Source organism: Eriocheir sinensis, unplaced genomic scaffold, assembly GCF_024679095.1.
Source record: "Eriocheir sinensis breed Jianghai 21 unplaced genomic scaffold, ASM2467909v1 Scaffold246, whole genome shotgun sequence".
In the NCBI taxonomy this organism is placed as follows: Eukaryota; Metazoa; Arthropoda; class Malacostraca; order Decapoda; family Varunidae; genus Eriocheir; species Eriocheir sinensis.
Genome location: NW_026111550.1, coordinates 193618 through 218685, shown reverse-complemented (window position 1 = coordinate 218685; position 25068 = coordinate 193618). Strand labels below are relative to the sequence as shown.

The 25068-nt window shown below is 43.3% G+C and overlaps 1 long non-coding RNA gene across 3 annotated transcripts in view; it reads left to right on the top strand.

Moving 5' to 3' along the window:
• The window catches only part of LOC126991144 (uncharacterized), a 35328-nt gene that overhangs the window by 7964 nt on the left and 2296 nt on the right, over window positions 1–25068 (top strand). Inside the window, exons 1-5 of one of the 3 annotated variants that reach the window (XR_007745199.1) lie at window positions 778–914; window positions 4371–4587; window positions 5114–5230; window positions 16087–16164; window positions 16573–16628. This is a non-coding gene — a long non-coding RNA (uncharacterized LOC126991144). Of the gene's footprint in view, window positions 1–777; window positions 915–1018; window positions 1162–4370; window positions 4588–5113; window positions 5231–16086; window positions 16165–16572; window positions 16629–25068 lie in introns of those variants that run through there. The other 2 variants (XR_007745198.1, XR_007745200.1) reach the window with 2 other exon arrangements.

Genomic DNA, 25068 nt, shown 5'->3' with positions numbered 1-25068 from the left:
CGATTTTGTGTTTAGGGGGGGGGGAGTGGTCGGGTGGTATCGCCGTGGTGGTGGTGGGGGTCTTGGGCGAGGGGGGGTAGTCTGTAGGGTGGCCCGGGGGAGGGGGTGTAGGGGGTGGAGGGGAGGGTGAACGATGTTTTTTTATTTTTCGTTTAGCTTAAAAATGTTTCGTGCTATGAATTAATATGTTGTGTTTAGTTTTTATAATGTATCGTGTATTTTTTTTTTTATTGGTGGCGTGTTTTACCATTTTTGAAGGGGCGCTGTAGACTTTTCTTACGTCACTAAACCTAGAAATAAATAATATGTTCTCTGACGTTCCTAACATGGGTGAATAAGCTTTATTGTTGTCGATAGAGGTTTGTTTTGATCAAACCTTTAGAGACCAGCCCTTCAGATCGGACGAGGAGTTCCGTTAGCAATGATGAGCCTCGATCCTGCTCTTGCTCTTGCTGTACAGAGAACCCGGAAAATAGCTCGCAAAGGGGACTTGAAGCAATGCTTAATTTTCAATATATCACTCAATGCTATCGTTTAACTGTCCCTTTGCGACTTCAATACACTGCAAATACATCAGATAAACACTTAAAATCAGTAGAAGGCTTTAAAACAAACACATAGGAGATTACATAGGAGGAACTACTCTGAGCTGATACTCCTGGTTTGGGCAATCTCAACGCTTATATATAGATCACAGGTGGTTAAAGAGACATAAATCAAGGCAAATTAAGACGTTTTTTGCTGTCTTTACCCCATTGAACATGTGTAGTGGCTAGTATCGCGACTTATTTCCCCGAGGAGGCATTTCTCGCACACACCCGGCCCCAGCCGTGGAGGGAGGAGGCTGGTGTGTTATTTTTGTGTTTTTTGAAGCGAATTATCCTGTTGCCGAGGGAGCCATGCATCTAGAAACGGTAAATAGTCCCTTGTGATTGTTTTGGGTGGGTGAGGGCAGTGAATGAAGGCTTGTAATAGGTGGAAATAGGGAAAATATCGGTTGGGGAAGAGGTGGATTTAAATGGCCGCCGTGGTTGTTCAGAAGTTCATCGTTTTTTACTGATTTCCGGTAAAGTAGAGTACGTAGCGGCACGGGGCTTGAGGGGCAGGGCGACACGTGCATTGCATTCCTGTGTGTGAAGTTGGAGAGCGGGATATAAGCCGGTAAGGTCAGAAAGGTCACGTATATAACTGGCTTGGGGTGTCCGGCTCCATATATGACCTTAATTATTAATGACCTCTAAGACCTTCGGGCACTATGATAGGTAGAACTAAGCTGAATGACCTAATTTATGGGGTCAAATGAGGTGTGAGTGTCTTAAATATTGAATTATGGGCGTTTAGCGGTGAGGTCATAAGGGCGTAACCGGGGGATGGAGCGAACCATATGTGACGTATTATCTCAGTTATCAATAAAACCTAAGAACTTTGAACGCTATGAGAGGGAGAACTAAGCTGAATGACCTAATGTATGGGGTCAAATGAGGTGTGAGTGTCTTAGATATTGAATTATGGGCGTTTAGCGGTGAGGTCATAAGGGCGTAACCGGCGGCGGATGGGAGCGAACCATACGTGACCTTATATCCGTGAGTTTTGACCAGTGTAAGATGCCTGGGTACTCCTATATTAAGGGTTAGGGTGTATTTGTGTTGTATTATTGCAGATATGAGGTGTGGGTTGTGTTACTCAGGAAATATTGAAGGTTAACGTGAGCTAGAAGTGTTTTAAGGGTGACTCGTCTAGCGGGCGGGGTGAATTTTACGAATTTTTCAGATTTATTTATTTCAGTGTTATTTCTCTTGATTTTTTTTGCGTTTTCATCGACATGGTTGTGATTTCATGTGTGTTTGACGTGGTATTGATGGTGATTGTGGTGATTTTAGGTGATGCATGTGGTGATGACCTGGGGTGGTGAACCTATTAACTCTAAGGGGGAATATGTAGGTTAGCGTTGTTGCCTTGACCACATGTGCTTACCCTAGACCATCGGGTGTCATTCTAGAGTTATACATGCTCCTGGTACTGTGAAGGCTGGCATGAACCTATATTTTGCCTGTCAATATTTACTTTGCTCTCACAGGAGGTTAAGGTTAAAATCTAAGTTTAATCCAAGGTTAGGATAACTTAGTGATGACCAGTATCTTATCCTAGACCTGGGGGCTTTGTGGTGCAGTGGTTAGCAGTTAGCATACTCGGCTCACAACCGAGAGAGCCTGGGTTCGATTCCCGGGCAGAGTGGGAAAATTTGGGAGGCTTTTCCAATACCCTATGCCCCTGTAAACCCAGCAGTGTACCAGGTATTAATCGGGGGTTGTGTCCCGTCTCCTGGGACCTGTTCCCTTCTATAATTCCTTCCCCTCCTGCCTCTCTCCGGCATATGACCACAGATGTTGCGCCGACTAAATGAAATTTTCCAACTTTTTTATCCTAGACCATTGGGTGTTATTCTAGAGGTCTGCTCATGGTACCGTGAGGGCCGGAATTGACCCATTTTGTCTGTCAATTTTTATCTTGCTCTCACTGGAGGTTACGTTAAAATCTAAGTTTAATCCAAGGTTAGGATAACTTAGTGCTGACCGGGCATTTTTTTTTGTTAATGTTTCTGATATTTTTCAGCCCTTGAATATATAAATAAGTGTGAAGTGATGAGACTTGGGTGTTTTTTCTGGAATAACACCCACTTGTTTAGGATATATAGGCAGGATAGGCCTCTCACCACACTGCCGTTGATGTCACTGGCGGGAGAGGTGGCTACGGTCATCTCCATACTCACTGCCTCTTAAAATATTGTCTTGGGGTGCAACGCAGTATATATTTGTTTTATTGCATTGTGGTAGTAGACCGCACGGCAGGTACGGTTAACCCGGTAGCTGTGGGGATCATGTTTCTTAACTCGGTACAGCGACACATCAAATTTGTGGCTTTACCGTGTAGCAGTGATGGGGCAAACCTGTGTCTTTACCGTGTAGCAGTGACGGGCCAAATTTGTGGCTTTACCATGTAGCAGCGACGGGCCAAACCTGTGTTTTTACCATATAGCAGTGACGGGCCAAATTTGTGGCTTTACCATGTAGCAGTGACGGGCCAAATTTGTGGCTTAACCGTGTAGCAGCGACGGGCCAAATTTGTGGATTTACCGTCTAGCAGCGACGGGCCAAATTTGTGGCTTTACCGTGTAGCAGTGACAGGCCAAATTTGTGCCATGATATAAACCCCCCAAAATAGATGATACATAATCTGATCACAAATGCTTTATATATAATATGAAATGGTTTGTGTGAGGGGTGATTTTTTTCCATTTTTCTCGCTTGGAGCCTTTGGAGGGACCATTAAGAAACATGATCCCTGCTGCTTCCACCACTAGGTTAACCCGTAAGCTGCGGGACTGAGATTCTGAGTGCGTCGCCTAGTGCGGCTATATCAGCGAGAGATTGACCTTCAATAAATGATATCTAAGTTACATAAACGTGTCATAAATATTACAATACACATATCTGTAGCTCGAAATGTGTTGTATCCTGCATATTTCTTAGATTTTTCTATCACAAAAATGTTTTTCTGGCAGTATCTGAAGCCGCGGCGGAAACTTTTTGGCGCCTGTTTGAAAAGCCCGCTTCCAGAAGGCTTACAGCAGCTTACCGCTCAGCCGCCCAGAAGGCGTACAGCAGTTTGCGGGTTAAAGGCCCTTCCCTCTAAGCGAGAAAAATGAGAAAAAAATCATCACTCACACAAACCACTTCATAATATATATCAATGCATTTGTGATCAGTTTATGGATCATCTATTTATTTATTTATTTATTTATTTTTACGTCTTGGCCTATTGCGCCGGTAGGCTTCTTCCCGGTGGATCCTGATGGTCGGTGGTGGGGTTTATATCCTTCTTAATATATCAAGTTACATATCGTGGCAAGAATTTGGCCCGTCGCTGGTACACTGTAAAGCCACAAATTTGGGCCCTTGTTGCTACCGGGTTAAGTTAGGTCTTGTTAGGATAGCTCAGCAAATTGGGCAGGTTAGGATCGCTTAGATTTAATTCTTTAAATATATGGTCTTGGGGGGGGGACACCTGGAGATACATTTCTGTTTATATTGTGTTTTGATAGTGGCTTGCTAAGGCTAGATTAGTTTCTTTAAAGTTTGGGCAGGTTAGGATAGCTTAGATTTAATTTAAATATATGGTCTTGGGGGGGACACACCTGGAGATATATTTCTGTTTATATTGTTTTGACAGTGGCTTGCTAAGGCTAGATTAGTTTCATTAAAGTTTGGTTAGGTTAGGATGACTTAGATTTAATTCTCTTTATATATAGTCTGGGATGACACATTGAGGCATATGTTTTTACTTTTTGCATATTTGGCGTCGGAACACAGGCTGGGGAAGGAGACGGTGGCTGAGTGGTTAGCATGCCGGTCCTGCGTTCGCTGCGTCATGGATGATGAGGGTTTGAATCTGTCGCTGCCACAGACTACTTGTCCTGAAGACCACCACCATCATCCTGGACTGTATGGGACTGTCCAAGGGAAAGCAAGATGGGGCCGCTATAAACACTTGCCGGCTTGGGCCCACCACCAGGCCCAGCCAAGGGAGGTAAGGAAAAAAAGTATGGCTAGGTTTGAATAAGTTTTAGGTTAGAATAGCTTAGTATTAAATTATCTTGCAATTATTATTATTGTCATTATTATCATTCCTATTACGTGTAATATTATCTAGCTTGTAAGGGACTGTATGCATATACAAATACACTGTATTGCCGAGAAACAAGAGGAATTAACTATTTTAATGATAAATATAAGTGAATCTCGTTATTGAGGACCAGGAGACAGATTATGTGTTGGAAGTCAGTAAATATAAGAGGCTGAGTACAACAGTCTGGCAATGTTGGCACTGCCTCAAAGTATAGGCCTGGCTGTATGTATAGAGTTATGAGGAGAGAGAGAGAGAGAGAGGGAGGGTGTAGAGGAAGAAAAGTATGTAAAAAAACAAATATGAGAGAGAGATTATCAATTAATTATCTTATATTATACAGCCCTTGATAGAGAGAGAGATTTTATAATATATTATCCCATGCCGTCTTTCCCGGTACAAGACTTTGAGAGTGGACACATATTTGCAGGTTGGTGTAGCAGTGCTGGGAGGTGCCATAACACAGGGCACTCCTCACCTCAACAACAGTCTCTTCACCGACAAGTAATTCTTCACCAACAAGCTTTTCAGCAGCTTGGAGAAATAGGTAAGCTTTCTCTACTCACTTCCTGCCCTGCCTTCATTACCCCCGCCAGAAGCCCCCAAAGGGTGAACCCGTTATATTGAGCTGTAAAATGTTCAGCAGCTCACTTAGTAACCCAGTGTGTTGTAAAATGTTCAGTACATCCCCTTGCTTAGAGGGAAAGGCCTTTTAACCCAGTGGTTGTAGCAGCAGGAATCATGTTTCTTAATGGTCCCCCCAAGCGAGAAAAATGAGAAAAAATCACCCCTCACACAAACCATTTCATAATACATATCAAAGCATTTGTGATCAGTTTACACATCATCTATTTTGGGGGGTTTAAATCATGGCACAAATTTGGCCCGTTGCTGCTACATGGTAAAGCCACAAATTTGGCCCGTTGCTGCTACACGGTAAAGCCACAAATTTGTCCCGTTGCTGCTACACGGTAAAGCCACAAATTTGGCCCGTTGCTGCTACACGGTAAAGCTGCAAATTTGGCCTGTCACTGCTACACAGTAAAGCCACAAATTTGGTCCGTCACTGCTACACGGTAAAGCCACAAATTTGGCCCGTCATTGCTTCACAGTTAAGCCACAAATTTGGCCCGTCACTGCTACACAGTAAAGCCACAGATTTGGCCCGTCGCTGCTACACGGTAAAGCCACAAATTTGGCCTGTCACTGCTACACAGTAAAGCCACAAATTTGGCCCGTCACTGCTTCACGGTAAAGCCACAAATTTGGCCCGTCACTGCTTCACGGTAAAGCCACAAATTTGGCCCGTCGCTGCTATACAGTAAAGCCACAAATTTGACCTGTCACTGCTACATGGTAAAGCCACAAATTTGACCTGTCACTGCTACACGGTAAAGCCACAAATTTGACCTGTCACTGCTACACGGTAAAGCCACAAATTTGACCTGTCACTGCTACACGGTAAAGCCACAAATTTGGCCCGTCACTGCTACACGGTAAAGCCACAAATTTGGCCCATCGCTGCTACACAGTAAAGCCACAAATTTGACCTGTCACTGCTACACGGTAAAGCCACAAATTTGGCCCGTCGCTGCTATTGGGTTAATACATTAGTAGGTCATGGAAACAACAAAAACACACGTTCTCATTTTTATTTAAATTTGTTCTTCACCTGCGTCGGCCACCGTCTGTCCTCACCCCGTGCTCCCGTCACCGGCCGCTGCCTCCACCCCTGCCACTCCACCTCACTTGCCTCCTTCCTCTTCCTCAGACTACCCATGCTATTGGTGACAAAGATAACTCCTTTAACCTGGTAGCAGCGACGGGCCAAATTTGTGGCATTACTGTGTAGCAGCGACGGGCCAAATTTGTGGCTTTACCGTGTAGCAGCGACGGGCCAAATTTGTGGCTTTACCGTGTAGCAGCGACGGGCCAAATTTGTGGCTTTACTGTGTACCAGTGATGGGCCAAATTTGTGCCATGATATGAATCCCCCCAAATAGATGATACATAATATGATCACAAATGCTTTGATATATATTGTGAAATGGTTTGTGTGAGGGGTGATTTTTTCTCATGGTGGTTGGTGGTGAGTAATGTGGTTACGTGGGTGGGCCTGCGTAAGTCTAGGTGAGTAGGGTAGTAGTAGCCTAGTATAGTAAAATCACTGAGAGCTGATGCCTACATATATGTAGTGGGTATTGGGTATATCACACACACACACACACACACACACACACACACACACGTCAATATGGTCACTGGGCACAGCATGGTGAGCTCTCTTCCTCTCCTTGCCAGTCTCACTGGTTATTTGTTTTCCTGAGACAGATTTATTTACGATAATGACCATTTTTTAGTAAGTATTAAACTGTTTGCATGGAGAAAATAAGGAGAAAGAAAAGGTGTGAAATATGCACTTTAAATTTGGTATTGGCCAGCAGCCTCATCAGTGGCTGTCAGCCAGTGAGGAACAGGGAAAACTGACACGCTCTCCCTGTGGAAGGTGCTTCTCCTCAGCCAATCCATTTTAGTAGTACTGGGAATGAGGAGGCGCAACAGAGGTGAGCGGTGGGGGACAGGTCGACTGGTGTTCAGTAGAATTGTAAGATACGAATACCCTACGACGTGACGTGTTATATTAAGTGTTAGCAGTACTACATTTGTAATTGCAGGAAGGTGGGTGGTGAGTTATGCGCATAGCTGGGCGTTATCGCGATACTTTATCGCTGATAACAAAATCGGGTTGTCGGCCATCCGCTGCTTATTTAAATATATATCGGTATCTTCGTTATTTTTGTAGGTAACCAAACTAGTGATAATCGCTACTTTTTTTCCGCCTCAGAAAAAAAAAAAACGTTGTCTCCTCCCTACTCGCATGCGTGGCCCGGGTGCCCGGTATTTTATGAAAAAACTTGGGGGTATGAAATATCTTTGGCGAAGAGATTTTGTACTTAGATCATCAACATTAAAATACTAGGTTATTTTTTTATGTTAGACTCAAAAATCAATATATCAAAGAGAAAAATCATTTAACTTTGCCCCCAAAATGATTATTCACTGCCTCAAATTTGATATTCCATATTCGTTTGTGAGCATGCCATGGTATTGAAGGCACCCGGTGTTGTGTTATTTGGTGTCCCATCGTCAAAAGCTGGCGCTTGTGTTAACAAACACTGGTCTCTCGTGAACTGCGCATGTTCAGACCAGTAAGCATAGACCTGTACAGTATCACAAAGCTTTTTAACACATTAAGACCAGTTGCTGGAAGGCTGAATCAGACATACAGTACCACCATCCTCGCTGTTTCTAGAACGACACTCTGTACATATAAATACAACTCGTACAGAGTCTCGTTCTAGAAACATCAGGGATGGGGGTAATACTGTATGTCTGACTCAGCCTTCCAGCAACTCTAAATTACGGTTAAAAAGCTTTGTGAGACTGTTCAGGTCTACGCTTGCTGGTCTGAGCATGTGCAGTTCACGAGAGACCACTGTTTGTCGGTGGGGACGCCAAATAACACAACACCGGTTCAGGCGTTTCTAGTATTACCGTCCATGTGTACGTGTCAACGTGTGGTTTTCAGATTTTGTAAGTTTTTAAAAATACAGATAATGAAAATATGAATTCATCTATGTTTTTATTTGAAATATCAATATAGTATCGTTTTCGCCTATCGGACTTATCGCTAGCTAGTATCGGAATTGTGGATTAATATCGGGTATCGGTTATCGCCTATATTTGTGTTTCCAGTTAACGAATATCGGTTATCACCGATAAGGTTTTCCATTATCAGTTATCGGTTATCGGGAATAAGGTTTTCTGTTATCGTGCCCTGCTATGGTTATGCGAGCCAGGGTGGGCACCTGCTGGAGGCTAGGTGGGCGCGGGGTGGATAGGTTTAGTAGGGTTGAGTAAACGTGAGAATTACAATAACATTAATCCTCATGATTCCCTGGTAGCACGTATATAATTTGTTTAATATTATTAGGTAGTATTAATGGTTTATATGGATCATGTGTCCCTCGTTCAGTAAAAATAGTAGTAGTTGCTAATAGGCGCACCTAACACAACCAAAATATGGGGAACACACTTGGCGCAGGGACTGTTTTGGGGCGTCATTGAAGGTAACGGGCTCAAGAGTGGCCTGTCCAGATATTTTGTTTTTTATTTATTGATGATCCACGAGACATCCTAGAGTTAAATCAAAGTATGTGTTTATTTTTGTATTCATTTCTGTGGAAAATATGTAGCCACTTATTGGGGTAAACCCTCTGAAACCATTACTGTAATGTCGAGGCTCCAGTAATGTGACAGCCACTCTTTTATTAAGTTGTTGAAGGTGGTCAATGATTCGAAGTATCTCATTAATTAGTTCCCGAGGACTGCAGCCATCATAAACGTCATTGCCGCCCAAGAACAGAATGGCTAAGTCGTGTTCATCTTCCCGCATTACATGGAATCGTGAATGCTCCCAAAAATCTTTAAGTTTTCCGCCATTTACTTTACAGATTTCAATTTCTGTATCTTGAAGGGCTGGTATAAAGTTAGGTACCTGCGAATGACCTCCAATAACAACCCTGTAACTCATTACAATTCAAACAACTGGTATCCGGTTCGAAGGACCTTTAATTTTAACTGTGGAAAATATGTAGCCACTTATTGGGGCAAACCCTCTCCTCACCTTCGTAGGTGTGGCTCACAGTTAAATGCTGGGTTTATAAAAAGGTGTTCAGGTTTCTACTCACATAAAAGGGAGATGGATTCCAGTTATTTGAATGTTGTCCTCGTACCCTAAACAAACCACTGAAAAGGGCGAAACGTAATGATTTAGTGAATTGTTGTGAAAGTTAATTTATTTTAGCATGACAACCTCAGGTGATTCTGAACTATTAATATAATTTACCTGAGGTTTGTTGTTTTCATGCTCCGTAACGACACCGCTTATTCGTGGTGCCGAACACTTTACTGCCCTTCTGTCGCGTGGACGTTATGACGCACCACACGTACAGTACTGCTTCATACGCAACGTCTCCGATTTTCTTGAGTCGTGCGTATTTCTTTCCCCTCCTAACACCTCACCTATTTGGCCAAATTAGGATTAATGCTAGAAAGGTACTTAGCTGTAACCATCAGGGTGTTAATGACAGGCAGCAGTATTGTTGATCGACGAATCCTAGTTGTTAGTAGTATAGTAGTCCGGGCGTCGTGTCTGCTCGCCGTATCTGGCAAGGCTGGTGATGCGGGAGCAGTATTGTAGTTTGACGTATCTCGGCAGTAAGTAGTAGAAATCCAGGGCGTCGACTGCTTGCCGTGTCTAAGTAAATATCGAGCCTGACGGTGGAGCACAACCAGCACCGACCCGTCTCCTTTCAATAGCTATAAGCTGCTGCTCTCACAGGCTCGCTTCCTCTCTCGCTGCCTTCCCTCGCACTCTGAAGCGCTATTCGAAGCAGCTCTTTGAAGCATCGTTTTATTTAAGTTAGTTTGCTGGTTAACTTATTTTTTATTTGTTACTTGTGTAATCTAGTCCTCTCCTCGTAAGTAGGAGTAGCATTTTTGTTGTTGTTGTTAGCTGTGCAATCTAGTCCTCTCCTCGTAAGTAGGAGTAGCATTTTTGTTGTTGCCGTTAGCTGTGTAATCTAGTCCTCTCCTCTAAGTAGGAGTAGCATTTTTCTTATAACTACTCCCCCCTTTTTTTTGTACTTTTATTCTTATTATTCCCTGTCAAATAAATTTTTGACATCCTCCCCGCGAGGGAAATATTTTAACCCATTGTCATGTACAGTAATTTTACAATATTTACATTAAACCATTCTCATTACTGAGGTGTCTGATGGCCAGTTGAGCTTTAGTAAAGGCCTCACGCCTCGCTTTATATTGCACCTCACTCGTCTCAGTCGCTTCAGGATCACAGTGTAACTCTAAGGGAATGAGTTTGTTAATGGTCTTTAAACCTTTTGTTCCTTTAGAAACCACCTCCACTACTCTTGTGATGCCAGACTTGTCAGGATGCTTGGCTGTAATTCTTCCTAGAGGCCAAGAATCTGTGTTTCCTTCCGTTTCAACGATCACTATATCGCCCACGTTTAAGGTGTCTTTATCACTCGGTGGTTGGGCTCCATAGAACCTCTCGCGTAATGACATTAGGTATTCTTTCTTCCACACCCTTTCCCAGTGTTTAATTCTCTCACAAATAAATGTGTATCTGTTATGCAATTCATCCACGCTGAGGTAGTCTGGGTCCGTGGATTTATCTTCTATATCAACAGGCATGGGCTGTAAACGTCTCCCATATATCAAATGTGCAGGGGTCAAGGGTTGCGGATGACTGACGTCATCATCTATGTAGGTTAATGGGCGGTTGTTTATCCGCATTTCTACCTCTGTCAAGATGGTTCGTAATTCATCCTCAGAAATTTTCCTTTTGAAAAGAACTTTCCTAATGCAGCTCTTTACTACACCAATTAGCCGTTCATAAAATCCTCCCATCCTCGGGGGGGTATGAACCTCCATTCAATCAGATGTTTATTCAGGTGAGCTTTAACAAGTGGCTCTTCATGTAAATTTTGTAGGAATTTTTCTGCCCCTTTGAAGTTACTGGCGTTGTCGGATATTATTACTTTAGGAGAGGATCGCCGCGCGATGAACCTTCTTAACAAATTGATAAATGTTTGCGCTGTTAAGTCCTTTGCTAATTCTAAGTGAACAGCACGTGTAGTGGCACACGTGAACAAGCAAATGTAATACTTATCAAACCCATTGTTCGTAGGGTTACTGATAGTTATACTTCCCGTGTAGTCTATCCCAACCGTATGAAAAGGTTCTGCATGAATTACCCTTTCTTTAGGTAATGCAGGGGGACCTGGCAGCTTCATCTTTCTTCCGTTCATGATTCGACACACAAGGCATTTGCTGATCTCATTCTTTACTATCTGTCTTCCTTTTGGTATCCAGTACTGTTCCCGCACTAAACTCAGATTCTCGGCTACCCCTCCATGCAATGTTTGTTCATGCGCTCTTCTCACAATAAGTGAGGTAAGCCAAGATCGACGAGGAAGTAATATGGGAAATTTTGCCGGAATTCCTATATCACTGTTTGATAGTCTGCCTCTACAGTGAATCAGTTTAGTGTTTGAGTCCATATACAAACCAAGGCTTCTTACTAAACTTAGTTTTCCTTTAGTGAAGTAATTCTTAGAAGTGAGATATTCGTATTCTTCTTGATAATGATACTGTTGTATGCCTTGCAACCAGTATGTCATTGCACTCGGTAGTTGCACCGAAGGCTTAACTGCCTTGATGAATTTGAAGACATTATTGGCTACATTAATAATCTCTGTAAGAGAAGACATATCTGAAGCCTTGAATATGGGGTCACAAGTACCTGCCTCTACTACGGTGTTTACGCTAACCACGTTTTCTTTCTGTGCTGGCCACTTGTCTGGACGGTCTATCCAAAAGGGCCCATGCATCCAGAGCTTTTCCTTTAATAAATTATCCAGGGAGGTTCCTCTTGACAGAAGATCCGCCGGGTTGCTGCTGGATGGTACGTAGTTAAAGTTGAAGTTAGAAGCGAGTTCTCTTATACTTGCTACTCTGTTTTTGACATAAACTATATTGCTGTTATTGCTTTTTATCCATTGAAGAGCAGCTTCATTATCTGACCATATGAAGACATTTTCTATGTTCAAAGTCTTAAGAGTGTTTGTAACATACTTTGCTAGTTGTGTTCCAACTTGTATAGATAGCTGTTAGTTCCAATTGTGGGAGTGAGCGAACTTTCATTGGTGTTACTCTAGCTTTGGCAGTTAATATGTTGCTCTTGTCATGTGACACAAGGTAGGCTACTGCTCCATACGCCTTCGCTGAGGCATCACAAAATACGTGAAGCGTACATGACTTATTATCTTGCCCTATATTTTGGGGGAAAAGGATGGTATCTGCCTTCAAGAAATCAGCTTTTAATTTCAGCCATTCCTCTGTAAAGGAGGGAGGCAAAGGCTCGTCCCAACCACGCTTCATTTGCCAGGCTTCTTTTACTAGTAATTTTCCCCTGATGGTAATTGGTGCTAGTAACCCAAGCGGGTCAAATACTGAAGATATCAGAGACAATAATTTCCTCTTGCTAAGGGAACTGTGGTCCACAAGAGCAGGTGGTTTGATACTTAGCTCGTCATTCTGAACATCCCAGTACAGACCCAATACGCTAGTAGAAGAAGGAACTGTATAATCTTCAAAATCCTCCGCAATTCTACTATTAAGGGCCGCATTATTAGAGACCCACACCCTCAGGGGAAGATTAGCCCTGGCTAATTCCATGTTTGCATTTTCGTAGACATCAAATAGTCGTTGTTGGCAATCAACTGTCCCTTGAAAGTTGTCCACGTAGAGGTTCTGGCTTATTAGAGTTTTGTAAATATTGTCAGAGTTCCTTAGCTGGTAATCTATGGTAGCTTGCAAGAGGAATGGACTACAGGTTGCTCCAAATAACACCGACTTGAACCGATATGTAACTGGAGGAAAACTAAGATTCTGCGGATTTTCATACCACAGAAATCTTGTGAAATCTCTATCACACTCTTGTAATCCTACTCTCAGAAAGGCTTTACTTATATCTGCACTGAATGCGTACTTGTTAGTTCTGAATCTTAGCAATACGTCACCTAGTTTTTCAGTTAAGGAGGGTCCTTTCATTAGGCAGTCGTTTAGAGACGGTTGGCCGCTCCTCTTGGCACTGCAGTTGAATACAATACGCAAGGGAGTTGTAGCACTATCTTTCTTAATCCCGTGATGAGGGAGATAGTGGCACTGATCTGTCGGAGATGCTGCTGGAACTATCTCAATGAAATCATTCTCTAATTGAGTCTGAATCAGATCATGATAAACTTCAACTTCATTTCGTGCCGCCAGTGTATTTGCTAAACTCTTCAGCTGTCCTAACGCCATAGAAACATTGCTGGGAAGTTTAGGGCAATTCAATTTCCATGGCAGCCTGACGCAGTACTTATTTCCTTTGAACTGTACGGAATCTAGATAATCTTGGTATGCCAAACAGTCATCTGGTGGAGGTTTCTGGGTATCAATTCCTATGGTGTCTAAATCCCACAGTTTATGGATTTCCACCTCAGTTTCTTCCATCAGCTGTTTGATCTCCGTAGGATCTGGTTGGATACACAATCTGGCCACCAGTGCATTCTGTGAATTTTCTGAAGATTCAGTTTCGTTATTAGGAATCTGTCCATATATTAAATAACCTCCAGGGCTTCCACTCAGTCGAGTTTGAGAGTAAGTTGCGAGACCTGTGATAAATTCTCCGTAGAAGTCTCCACCTATGACAAGTTCTATTCCATCTATTACATCACTAGTCAAATGTTTGTCCGCAAGTTCAAGCCCAGCCTCCTTCAACATCTTTGCAACTCTGGTTAGTCCTGGCACACTGATTTTTTCTGGGAGCCGCTCAACTACTACGGCAGTTATTCTTTTAAGCCTGTTACCAAGACGAACAACCGGGCGTACCAAGTTATACTCTTCATAATCCTTTGAATGTAAAAACCCAGACATAGCCCGTCTAACTTTCCCACTTATCTTCAACTGTAGCTTCTTAACCAAGTCTTCTTTGATAAAAGTACACTGAGATCCTTGGTCAAAGAACGCTCTGGTATATAGTTTTTGTTTGCTACGTTCATTGCGAACTTCTATGGTTGCTGTGGGAAGTGCTGTTGATCTAGACTTCACTTTGCCTTTAACTGACATGACAGCTTGCTGTGTGGTTTGTGGACGTTCTTCTTGAACACTACTACTTTCCCCATCTCCATAAACTTCCTTTAAAGCATCAACAGCGTGCTGGTAGTTAACATCAAGAGATGGAATATTCTTAATTAAGTCTAGTGCACTGCCTTTTAATTGAGACTTTAAATACTGTAATTTAGTTACTGGCTCTAAGTCACTTCGTTTCCCGATTTGGGCCTGAAACTGATCAAAAAAGGATTCATATTCAGTGTAGTCGCCTGAAAGCGTTGGCAATTTGATTATGGGCAGCTTTGCTATTGCCATAGTGCCTACTCTGGGAGCTTCATTCTTTGGGTTCTCACCAAGGTTTCGTAAGTGAGATTTAAATTTCGCCAAATTGTCTTGATAGTTCTCCCAAACTGTATAGTATTCTTCTTGCTCCGAACTCGTGTCAGATCCCACATCAGAAGCTATCATTGTTGCTTCTAAACTCATGTAAGCTTCTTCATACCCAGGCCACTTTCTCTCGAGGAAAGAAATTGATGTTTCCAATTTATCTATATCTATAGTTTCACTTGAGATCATCGAATTGCAGTTGTTGATGGCTCTTGTTATGTGGCCTTTAAAGGCTTGCAAGGATCTTTTACACTGTTCTATAGAAGTCATTGTTGTTATATTAAATCTAAGTTGCTTTATTAAGGTGGTGCTCAACACAGTTCCTGAATTTTGAAGCAGTGTAGAATTTTGTTAGTGGCTCAAAGTGCACACCATCAGCTGTGTGTCCTGTTGCAAAGGGTTTCGCTCCCAAGTTGATGGTTCGAATGTTCTTGTTCTTTAAACTTTTCCACAAACCTTTATTAATTGCCTTTGAAACCTTATTATAAGTTGTAGGACTAACTCCAAATCTATTACCATTACTGTAATGTCGAGGCTCCAGTAATATGACAGCCACTCTTTTATTAAGTTGTTGAAGGTGGTCGATGATTCGAAGTATCTCATTAATTAGTAGCATTTTTGTTGTTGCTGTTAGCTGTGCAATCTAGTCCTCTCCTCTAAGTAGGAGTAGCATTTTTCTTATAATTACTCCCCCCATTTTTTTGTAGTTTTATTTTTTATTATTCCCTGTCAAATAAATTTTTGACAATTTCTACACACACTGGTAATATTTCTGTGGGGTCTGATTCACTTATTAGAGTGAAATTCTATTGTGAAAAACAGCCTCAAATTCGTGTCACTGGTGAAAATGAAACTAATAATTTAAATTTTGCCACCATGAAATATATACAAATAGATAAATATGAGTGACTTCACCTGCTTTGCACAGTAAAAATATGCTATTTCAGGCATCTGACACCCTCAAAAAGGCCTGCGCACTTCTCTGGCCTCGGAGCTTCAGCCTGGACATTATGGTTAGGTCATTACATACTCAAATCAGGACTAGGTTTTGGGAGACAGGTCAGGTCATTTTGTAGACTTGTGATACTGGGCTAGACTGCACTGGGTACACCACACGCTGAAGTTGCACCCAATTTATAATGATATCATTTTGGAGCAGTGAGTGATGGGCTTTTTTTAATTTTTTTATTTATTTATTTATTTTTTTTAACTGTAAAAACAAAAAGTATGTTGATGTTTACACAGTTAATTGACACCAAACTTGATTTGCAGACACTACCAAACGAAGAAGAGGAGGAGGAGGAGGAGGAGGACTGGGAAGAAGACGAGGAACACAGGAGGAACCTATTGGTGAGTGTTAATTTATTTTTTCTAAAATGGTTAACGAGCAGTCAAGGAATTTTGATAATAAGGAGGGAAAGTTTGCAGCCAGGAACACCTTGGTACTGCAAACACACACACACACACACACACACACACACACACACACACACACATCAACTGGAATGTTTTCAAGATGCCCTAATACCACAATGTTGTTTTAAATTTGTAAGTTTGGGCAGGAAAATGTTTAAAACTATGACCCTGTGTCCTGGGAAGGTTCTGACCCTGACCCCTGAAGTGACCCTCTGGTGGTAGTGGCTGTGTGGAAGGAAGGAAGGAAGGAAGGAAGGGTTCAAAGTTGAAAGGAATTTATATTTATATGTAAAATGTATCTTAAGGTTTACACAGAGCAATGACTCCTTACTTGAATTACAGAGAGAACAAGAAGAAGAAGAAGAAGAAGAAGAAGAGGAGGACACAGGAATTCCTTGGTAAGTGTTAATTTATTTTCCTCTATTTCTTTTCCATTTATCAATATTTTCCTTGCTTCTTTGTTTTCCTGTCTTCATTTTCTTTCTGTAATGGATTGTTCTGAGGAAGGAAGGAAGGAGGGAGGGAGGGAGAGGAAAGGAAGGAAGGAAGGAAGGAGCAATGGGAAGGAATGAGGGAGGGAGGGATGGAGGAAGGAAGGGAAAGAATGGAAGGAAGGAGGGAGAGAAAGAAGGAATGAAGGAGGGAGGGAGGAAGGAAAAAGATAGGAAGGAAAGGGAAGAGAAGGAAGGAACAGAGAGAGAAAAGAACAAGTGAATAACAGAAAGAACAGTAATGAAGGAAGGAAGGAAGGGAGGGAGGGAAGGAAGGAAGCTCAGTAAGAATGTATCAGTTTGTAAGAACACAAACACAAATCAATTTTTTTTACTAAACACAGAAATAGCAATTAAAAGGTCAAGGAGAGGTCAGGGGAGAGAGGTCACCTTCCTTCACTATGTATGTATGTAGGAGGGGAAGGGAAGGAAGGAAGGAAAGAGGGAAGGGAGGGAGAGGAATGAGGGAGGAAAGGATGGAATGAAGGAAGGGAGGCAAGGACTAAAGGAGGGAGGGAGGGAAGGAAGGAGGGATTGAAGGAAAGAAGGAGGGAAAGAGGAAGAGAAAAGGAAAGGATGGAATGAAGGAAGGGAGGCAAGGAATAAAGGAGGGAGGGAGGGGAAGGAAGGAAGGAAGGAGGGAGGGAAAGAGGGAGAGAAAATGAATGTAGGACTATCTTGTGTGTCAGTCAGTTGTTGGCAATGTCCGCCATTTCTTTCCCACATTCAAGATTGGTTACTCCAAGAAAAAAAATCCAAGACGCGTCCGACACAGGCGTAAGTGACCACAAGGTGTCGTATTTGCCGACACTTTACGGTCAATGTTACGCGCCCATGACCCAGCCCAGCCTGAGACAGCCTTGGTGTGGGCAGACCACCGCCCATGTTCAATCATTGTGTGGGCGCTGAAATGAACCCAGTCAGAGTGGGGTACGCCGTCCACCAATTGAATCCCATGTCCGCCATACCCGAGAAATGTCCTCCGCAGTGCCCCCAAAAGTGAAGGTTTTTATATAGCAGTGCGGTGTAATACTACTAACAGAGCTTTTCATGGGTGGCTTTCCTGTTCCAGGTGCAGAAGTCTTGTGAAACTGTCAGCAGGGTCACATTAAACTCTAGCAGATGAACCTGACTCAGTAAAGGTGGTATATCAGGCATCAGGCAACAACAGCATGAGGAAATAATGCAATAAGAATATCCAGGAGAGCTCCACAGTGACCACAACAGTGTAGCTTTGTAGGAGTCTGGGGGGTAGTTGGACCCTTCTTCTGTACTATGAACCTACAGATACACATATTTGCCATGATTTTTGTAGGAGTTTATGCCACTGCGATTAGGAGAGTCAGGATAGCCAAGCTGTGATATATGAGGAATGCCTGTGCTCTGAATTCATCTACGCAGCTGAACAGAATTCCCAACATTGTGGTGTAGCTATAAAAATGAGATGAGACTCCGGACAGGTTAGAATGTAGTCTGGATGTTGACGGCTTAATATTCTTGAGGTTATGGCAGTGTTTATTGGGGAAAGACAGCATCAGAGCTTGTGCCAGTCATGAAGGGGGTTTTCATGGGAGGTTTTCATGTTTGATGCAGAGGTCGTGTAGAACTATCACCAGGGTAGTCAAGAAAGAGAGAGAGAGAGAGAGAGAGAGAGAGAGAGAGAGAGAGAGAGAGAGAGAGAGAGCAATAATCCAAACAGTCATCCAAACACCCCAATACAGTGACATCTCTCATGTATGTATCACTCCAATGAGGGAGGAAACTGGAGGGAGGGATATTTGTAGGCTGGAGGAAAGTAAAGGATAGTAAAGAAAAACAACTTGTATCATCAGTTCTTCTCAAGTGAGTCAATAGTTCTTAAAGCAAGCACACACTACATGCTGTTTGGAACAGGAAAATTGTTACCAGTTTTTAAACGTTTTTAACATGGCGTGTGTGTAAGTGTTATATTTAATGTTTAAGGCACAAACTGCTATCTCACGTCAGGTCCGGTGTACCATTGCCTGCTTTCTCCAGTTGATTGAAGTGGTTGCGAGATAACACGATAGCCTTTTAGTTGGCCGAGTGGTAGCCGTTATAAGTTCACTTTAGTTCACTTTAGTTCTCTCTCTCAGGTTAATAAAAATACCAAATGTATTTTAACTATATTAACAGTTGTATACAAAGTTTACAGTTTACGTGAGCGAGTCGCACGCACACCAGAGCCAGTCACACCAAGGAGCCCGGGGCCGGCGAGCACCACTCGCCCGCCCGCTGCCCGCTGTCTTCTCTCGCCTTCTCCCGTGTCTTTGCGTTGCTTGCTCGTTTTATTTGCTTGTTAGATCGTCCGGGAGGGTGTGGGTTCCGGTTGATGACGGCTGATGAAAGTCATCATTTGCTGATTCTTGCGTTAGCTCAGCATGTGTTCCCACGGCCATCAGCTCTGACGTGTTCCATAACATCCTGGCAAAGGCACTGAGCCTGTGCTTAGACACACAGCCACACACTCACATGTACATTATAATATACACATTACAAAATAATGTGAACAGTTATTGTTTTCTGCAAGATATGGAAATGGAGCCAGTGTTTGTGTTTGCATGTAAGAATGAAAACTGTTATTGAGGGCATTGGAAGATTGAATAACCTTGCAGGGAAGTGTTTCATTACACCGTACAGCCACTCAACCAGAATTTTATATTAATACCTCAGCACAATATTGTCCTTGTCACGGCACGGTGCAAAGCTGAGCCTGTCTTGTCCCGAACCCTGACTTAGAGGCTTGGGGTGTGTGGGGCCGGGAAGATATGCCGTGGGCTCAACCCCCCCCCCCCAAGCGACTCCCCCTGACCAGGGAGGGAGGGGATACAATTACTTCAAATTACATTGAATACATATGAAGTTGTTTTAATATGAATACAAATACCTTCTTGTCATAATTGGGTTTAGCAGTGTTGTAAAGTTATCTAAGATCAGGGAGGGAATACAAGTGTTGTGGATTACAATACCAATACAGTACTTCAAATTACAGTGAATAGAAATACTGTTTTGATATGAATGAATACACCTTCTTGGCATAACAGCAGCAGTGTTCTAAAGATGTACAAGGTAGTGTAGCTCATAACCCTGTACTCAACACAGTGCTAACAAGAAGGCTGTTTTGATATGAATGAATACACCTTCTTGGCATAACAGCAGCAGTGTTGTAAAGATGTACAAGAGCTCATAACCCTGTACTCAACACAGTGCTAACAAGTCCCCCGGGAGGCTGTGTGGACTTGTAACGCCTGCTATTACAGATGATAGATTTTGAAGTGTTCCTCAGATAATTATTTGCACAATACAAATACTTTTCCCTTGTATTCCTATCACAATGAGAATGCTTTGATTTCTATCAATAGTTATACCAATACAAACACACCCAAATATGGTATTCCAGTGTATTTGAATAGGAATGGGGGTAGAGGCGGCCTTGGCCCTGAACTGTCAAGCCGCTCAAGTGTCATTTCCCTCATTGTTAAGGTGGTGGGCAGCTGTCAGGTGCTTGTCAGGCCAGGCTCGTCAGGTCACCTGCTGTGTGGAGCGATGACTCGTGTTCAGGTGAGGCCACTCACTGGCAGCACTGTTGATGAAGACCCGTCACAGCCGAGGCATTCATGTGCAGGGAAACAGTTCACAGGGAGAGAGAAACACTGCTGTACAAGATGTTAATTAAAAGTGGGAATACTACTATGAGCTATGTTAGTACAGTAGAGCCCCATTTAGCGTGAGAATTAGGTGGATGAACGCGGTCGCGCTAACTAAATTCACGCTAATTGAATAAAGTAACCAATATGAAAAAAAGTTATTTGGTGCACACGTGGGTGTGACTTTTGGGTTTGATAATTACTTAAAATACGCAGTCATCAGTTATGGATGGTGACTCTTGCGGCCCAAGGTGTCGGCAAGTGGGTGTGACAAGAGTTCGGCCCCAGCAAAGGTTCGGTGGGCAGGGTGTGGGCGTGTGTGGGCGTCGTGCCCGGCCAGGCCGACATCACACCCGTTATTATCGAGCGTGTCACGGTGACGGTGGCCACACAATCAATAGTGACACCTTGCCTCATCTGCCCCGCCGTGGCAGGTAATAGTGGCGCCCCGCGGGGCCGACACGGCGAAGCTCACGCCCTGAGGATGGCGGCGGAGGCGGCGGCGGGGCTGGGACAGTGACAGTGGCTGCTGCGGCGCCACACACGAGCAGCGAGCTGTGCACCGCCCCCAGCAGGTGAGGCGGCCCAGGGGGGGGCAGGACGACGTTAGAGAGCATGAGAGACTGGGACTGTGTGGGAAGTGGTGGCGGGGGGCTGTGTTGTGGTGTGAGGCAGGCCACCCAGGCCACTGCACATCATGGCGGCTTGGCGCAATTTTCAAAATTCAGTTGTGGTGGCTGCTCGCGCTAACTGAGGCTTTCGCGCTAATTAATGTTTCTCTTGGTAGATGGTGGCTCGTACTAATTGCGGTTCACGCTAATTGATCTCGCGCTAAGAGGGGCTCTACTGTAGTTATGTTAGTGCAGTATTGGTATACAAGAATACCATAGTACTAGTGTTTGTTAGATAAACATGCAGGAAGCAAAGAAATATCGCTGAATTAGCGCCGGGATGAGCTTACAAAATATCCAAGTTGGTGTTTGTTTGCATTTAGTGTGTGGGAAAATATACCAGTAGAGTACTTGCAAAACCTCCATCCATGGCTATGATCTGCCCATGAAAACCTTCTCTGTGGCCTTGGGAAACACATGTAATGACACATTGAAGGAGATAGAGAGATGGTACCTTATTTCAATGTGCTAAAATGGTACCATGAAGGCAGCCTGCACACACACACACAATGTCTGGGGCCCTCACATGCATGGACTTCATCTCATATAATCTTGTGGGCCTGTACTTCAGTTGCTTCCACTATAATCCATGTAATTTCCTCTAAAATCTATGTAATTTCCTTTAAAATCCATGTCTTTTCCATTCCCAAACTGGGGCCCATATAGCAGACTGAAGGAGCCCATAGTTCAAGGTTAGTTTAAGTCTTGAACTAACCTTAACCTATGGCGCCCTTCATTCTGCTATATGGTCCCCAGTTTGGGAACCAGTGGATAGAAGGATAGATAGATAAAGGGTGATAGATAGTTATAAATAGATAGTTTTTTGTGTGTTTGCAGGGGTCACTGTTCCTTAATGGCACAGAGGAAAGGTCACACCACCACCAGGCTCTTAAAACTACCCCTGGAAATGCACTAAATTCCTAGAAAAAGTGTGTCAGATATGTGTTTTTTGGCTTCACGGCACAGACCTATGGTCATACTACCATCTCCAGTGTCTTAAAACTATCCTTGGAAATGCCCCTAAACTCCCTTGAAAGCCTTGTCAAATGTTTTCTTTAGGTTCACGGTACATAGGAAGGGTCAGGCTATCACCAGGGTCATAAAACTAGCCCTGGAAAAGTGGAAATGACCCTCATAACCCCTATGAAAGCCTTGTCAATTGTGCATTTTTTTAGGTTCACGGCATATAGGAAGGGTTAAGCTATGACCAGGGTCATAAAACTACCCCAGGAAATGCAGAAAACTCCCTTGAAAGTCTTGTTAAAAATGTGTTTCTCAGGTTCATGGTACAGAGGGAGGGTCAGACTACAACCAGGGTCCTTAAGCTACCCCTGGAAATGCCTTAAACTCCCATGAAAACCTTCTCCAATGTGTGTTTTTAGGTTCCTTGTACAGAAGAAGGGTCGAACACCCACCAGGGTCACAAAACTACCCCTGGAAATGCCCTAAACTCCCTTGAAAGCCTTGTCAATTGTGCATTTATTTCTTTAGGTTCCTGGTACAGAGGAAGGGTCGAACTCCCACCAGGGTCACAAAACTACCCCTGGAAATGCCCTAAACTCCCTTGAAAGCCTTGTCAATTGTGCATTTATTTCTTTAGGTTCCTGGTACAGAGGAAGGGTTGAACTCCCACCAGGGTCACAAAACTACCCCTGGAAATGCCCTAAACTCCCTTGAAAGCCTTGTCAATTGTGCATTTATTTCTTTAGGTTCCTGGTACAGAGGAAGGGTCGAACTCCCACCAGGGTCACAAAACTACCCTGGAAATGCCCTAAACTCCCTTGAAAGCCTTGTCAATTGTGCATTTATTTCTTTAGGTTCCTGGTACAGAGGAAGGGTCGAACTCCCACCAGGGTCACAAAACTACCCCTGGAAATGCCCTAAACTCCCTTGAAAGCCTTGTCAATTGTGCATATATTTCTTTAGGTTCCTGGTACAGAGGAAGGGTCGAACTCCCACCAGGGTCACAAAACTACCCCTGGAAATGCTCTAAGCTCCCTTGAAAGCCTTGTCAATTGTGCATTTATTTCTTTAGGTTCCTGGTATAGAGGAAGGGTCGAACTCCCACCAGGCTACCCCTGGAAATGCCTCCAACAACCCCTATGAAAGCCTTGTCAAATGTGTGTTTCTTTAGGTTCACGGCACATAGGAAGGGTCAAGCTACCACCAGGGTCATAAAACTAGTCTTGGAAATGCCTCCCACAACCCCTATGAAAGCCTTGTCAAATGTGTGTGTTTGGGCAGTGAAATGTTTAGGAATAATGTGTTGGGATCAGAGAAAGGGATAGGATGAGGGGACAGCTTGGGATAATGTTTGGTATTATGGAAGTAGGAGAGAGAGAGAGAGAAAAAAAAAACACATGGCAGGCTTTATGATAAGTTTTCCTTTCTATAAAAAGTTTTAAAGTAACGGAGAAGGCTTTTTGTGGGTCATTATTTTCCCTTTTTGTGTGAAGTTTGGGTCATGGGATTGTACGGAATTTTGCTGGTAATATTTTTCTACCTTTTTCTCTACCATTCAGTAGGCTGGTAGATGGGTCCTTTGACTATGTTCAGATGAATTTTGGTTGATTGTGGTGGTCAGAATAGAGTCATGCATTAAGTGTGGGTTTCAGGATGGTAAAGAATTTTTTGTAATATTTTCTGAACCTTTTTCTCTACCATTCTGTTACTGTGTGGCAGATGGTTGATGTTCGGTAGACTGGTAGATCGATCCTTTGGCTAGGTTGGGATGAATTTTGGTTGATCTCGGTTGATTGTGGTGGTCAGAATAGAGAAAGAGAGTTCAATAATCCAAACAGTCATCCAAGAAGCACATCACTGCCCCATTTACATCGCTCCAGTCAGGGAGGGATATTTGGAGGCTGGAGGAGAGGGAGGATTTAAGATAGACTGAAGGAGAGGGAGGAAAATAGAGAACTTGGGACAAAATGAAGTAAAAATTCTAGTTAGTCAGCTCCCTCTCTCTTTCTGAAGCCTGAGTATATACAGTTAAAGAAGGGTCACTCTACGGGCAGTATAATAATCATGTGTTTACCTTTGAATACATGTCGTAATAACCACTAAAACACACCATGAAATACCTCCTGTTCCCTCTCACTGAAGCCTTAGTATATGCTGTCAACAAAGGCTCATATTGTGGCCAGCATAATGTTTACCATTCAAAACGCTGTAATAACCAATAAATTACACTGTGAAATAATGTCAAATTTCCGCTGTACATTCACCATTCCTTTCTCTAGTAGTTTGACGTACCATGCAATCGGTTGTCCCTGTACGGAAATGTGACGTCTTCCTGAAAATTGCTCACTTAACATTATCAGTATCACGGCTCTCCCTAACCCGGCAGCTTTGAATATACCAGCATTTGTTTATCCAGCCTTCCTCTTCAATCTGCCGCAAACTTGGTGTCTCTACGTCATGTGGTGTGTGTGTTATGACGTTACGAACTGCAGTGATGTTAGGCTGTCAGTAGGTCTTCGTTCTGAGGGCTGCATAGGTTGTGCTTAGCTTGGTGTGGCTAATGTCTCTCCCTCTCCATCCACTCAATTTGGTAATTTTTTATCAAATTTGATCATTTTTTGCAAACTACAATATTACGTAGGAAACCGCGAGGACTGAAAAATGTCACCTGCCCAAGCGCACACCTTTGACAGGGCCTTCACAGGAGTTGTGGGCATTTCCAGGGGTAGTTTGATGACCCTGGTGGTAGTTTAACCCTTCTACAGGGGACTTCGTGGTGCAGTGGTTAGCACACTCGGCTCACAACTGAGAGAGCCCTGGTTCGATTCCCGGGCGGAGTGGAAAAATTTGGTCGGCTTTTCCGATACCCTACGCCCCTGTCCATCCAGCAGTGAATGGGTACCAGGTATTAATCGGGGGTTGTGTCCTGTCTCCTGGGATCTGTTCCCTTCTTTAATTCCTTCCCCTCCTGTCTCTCTCCGGCATATGACCACAGATGTTGCGCCGACTAAATGAAATTTTCCAACTTTTTTATCCTAGACCATCGGG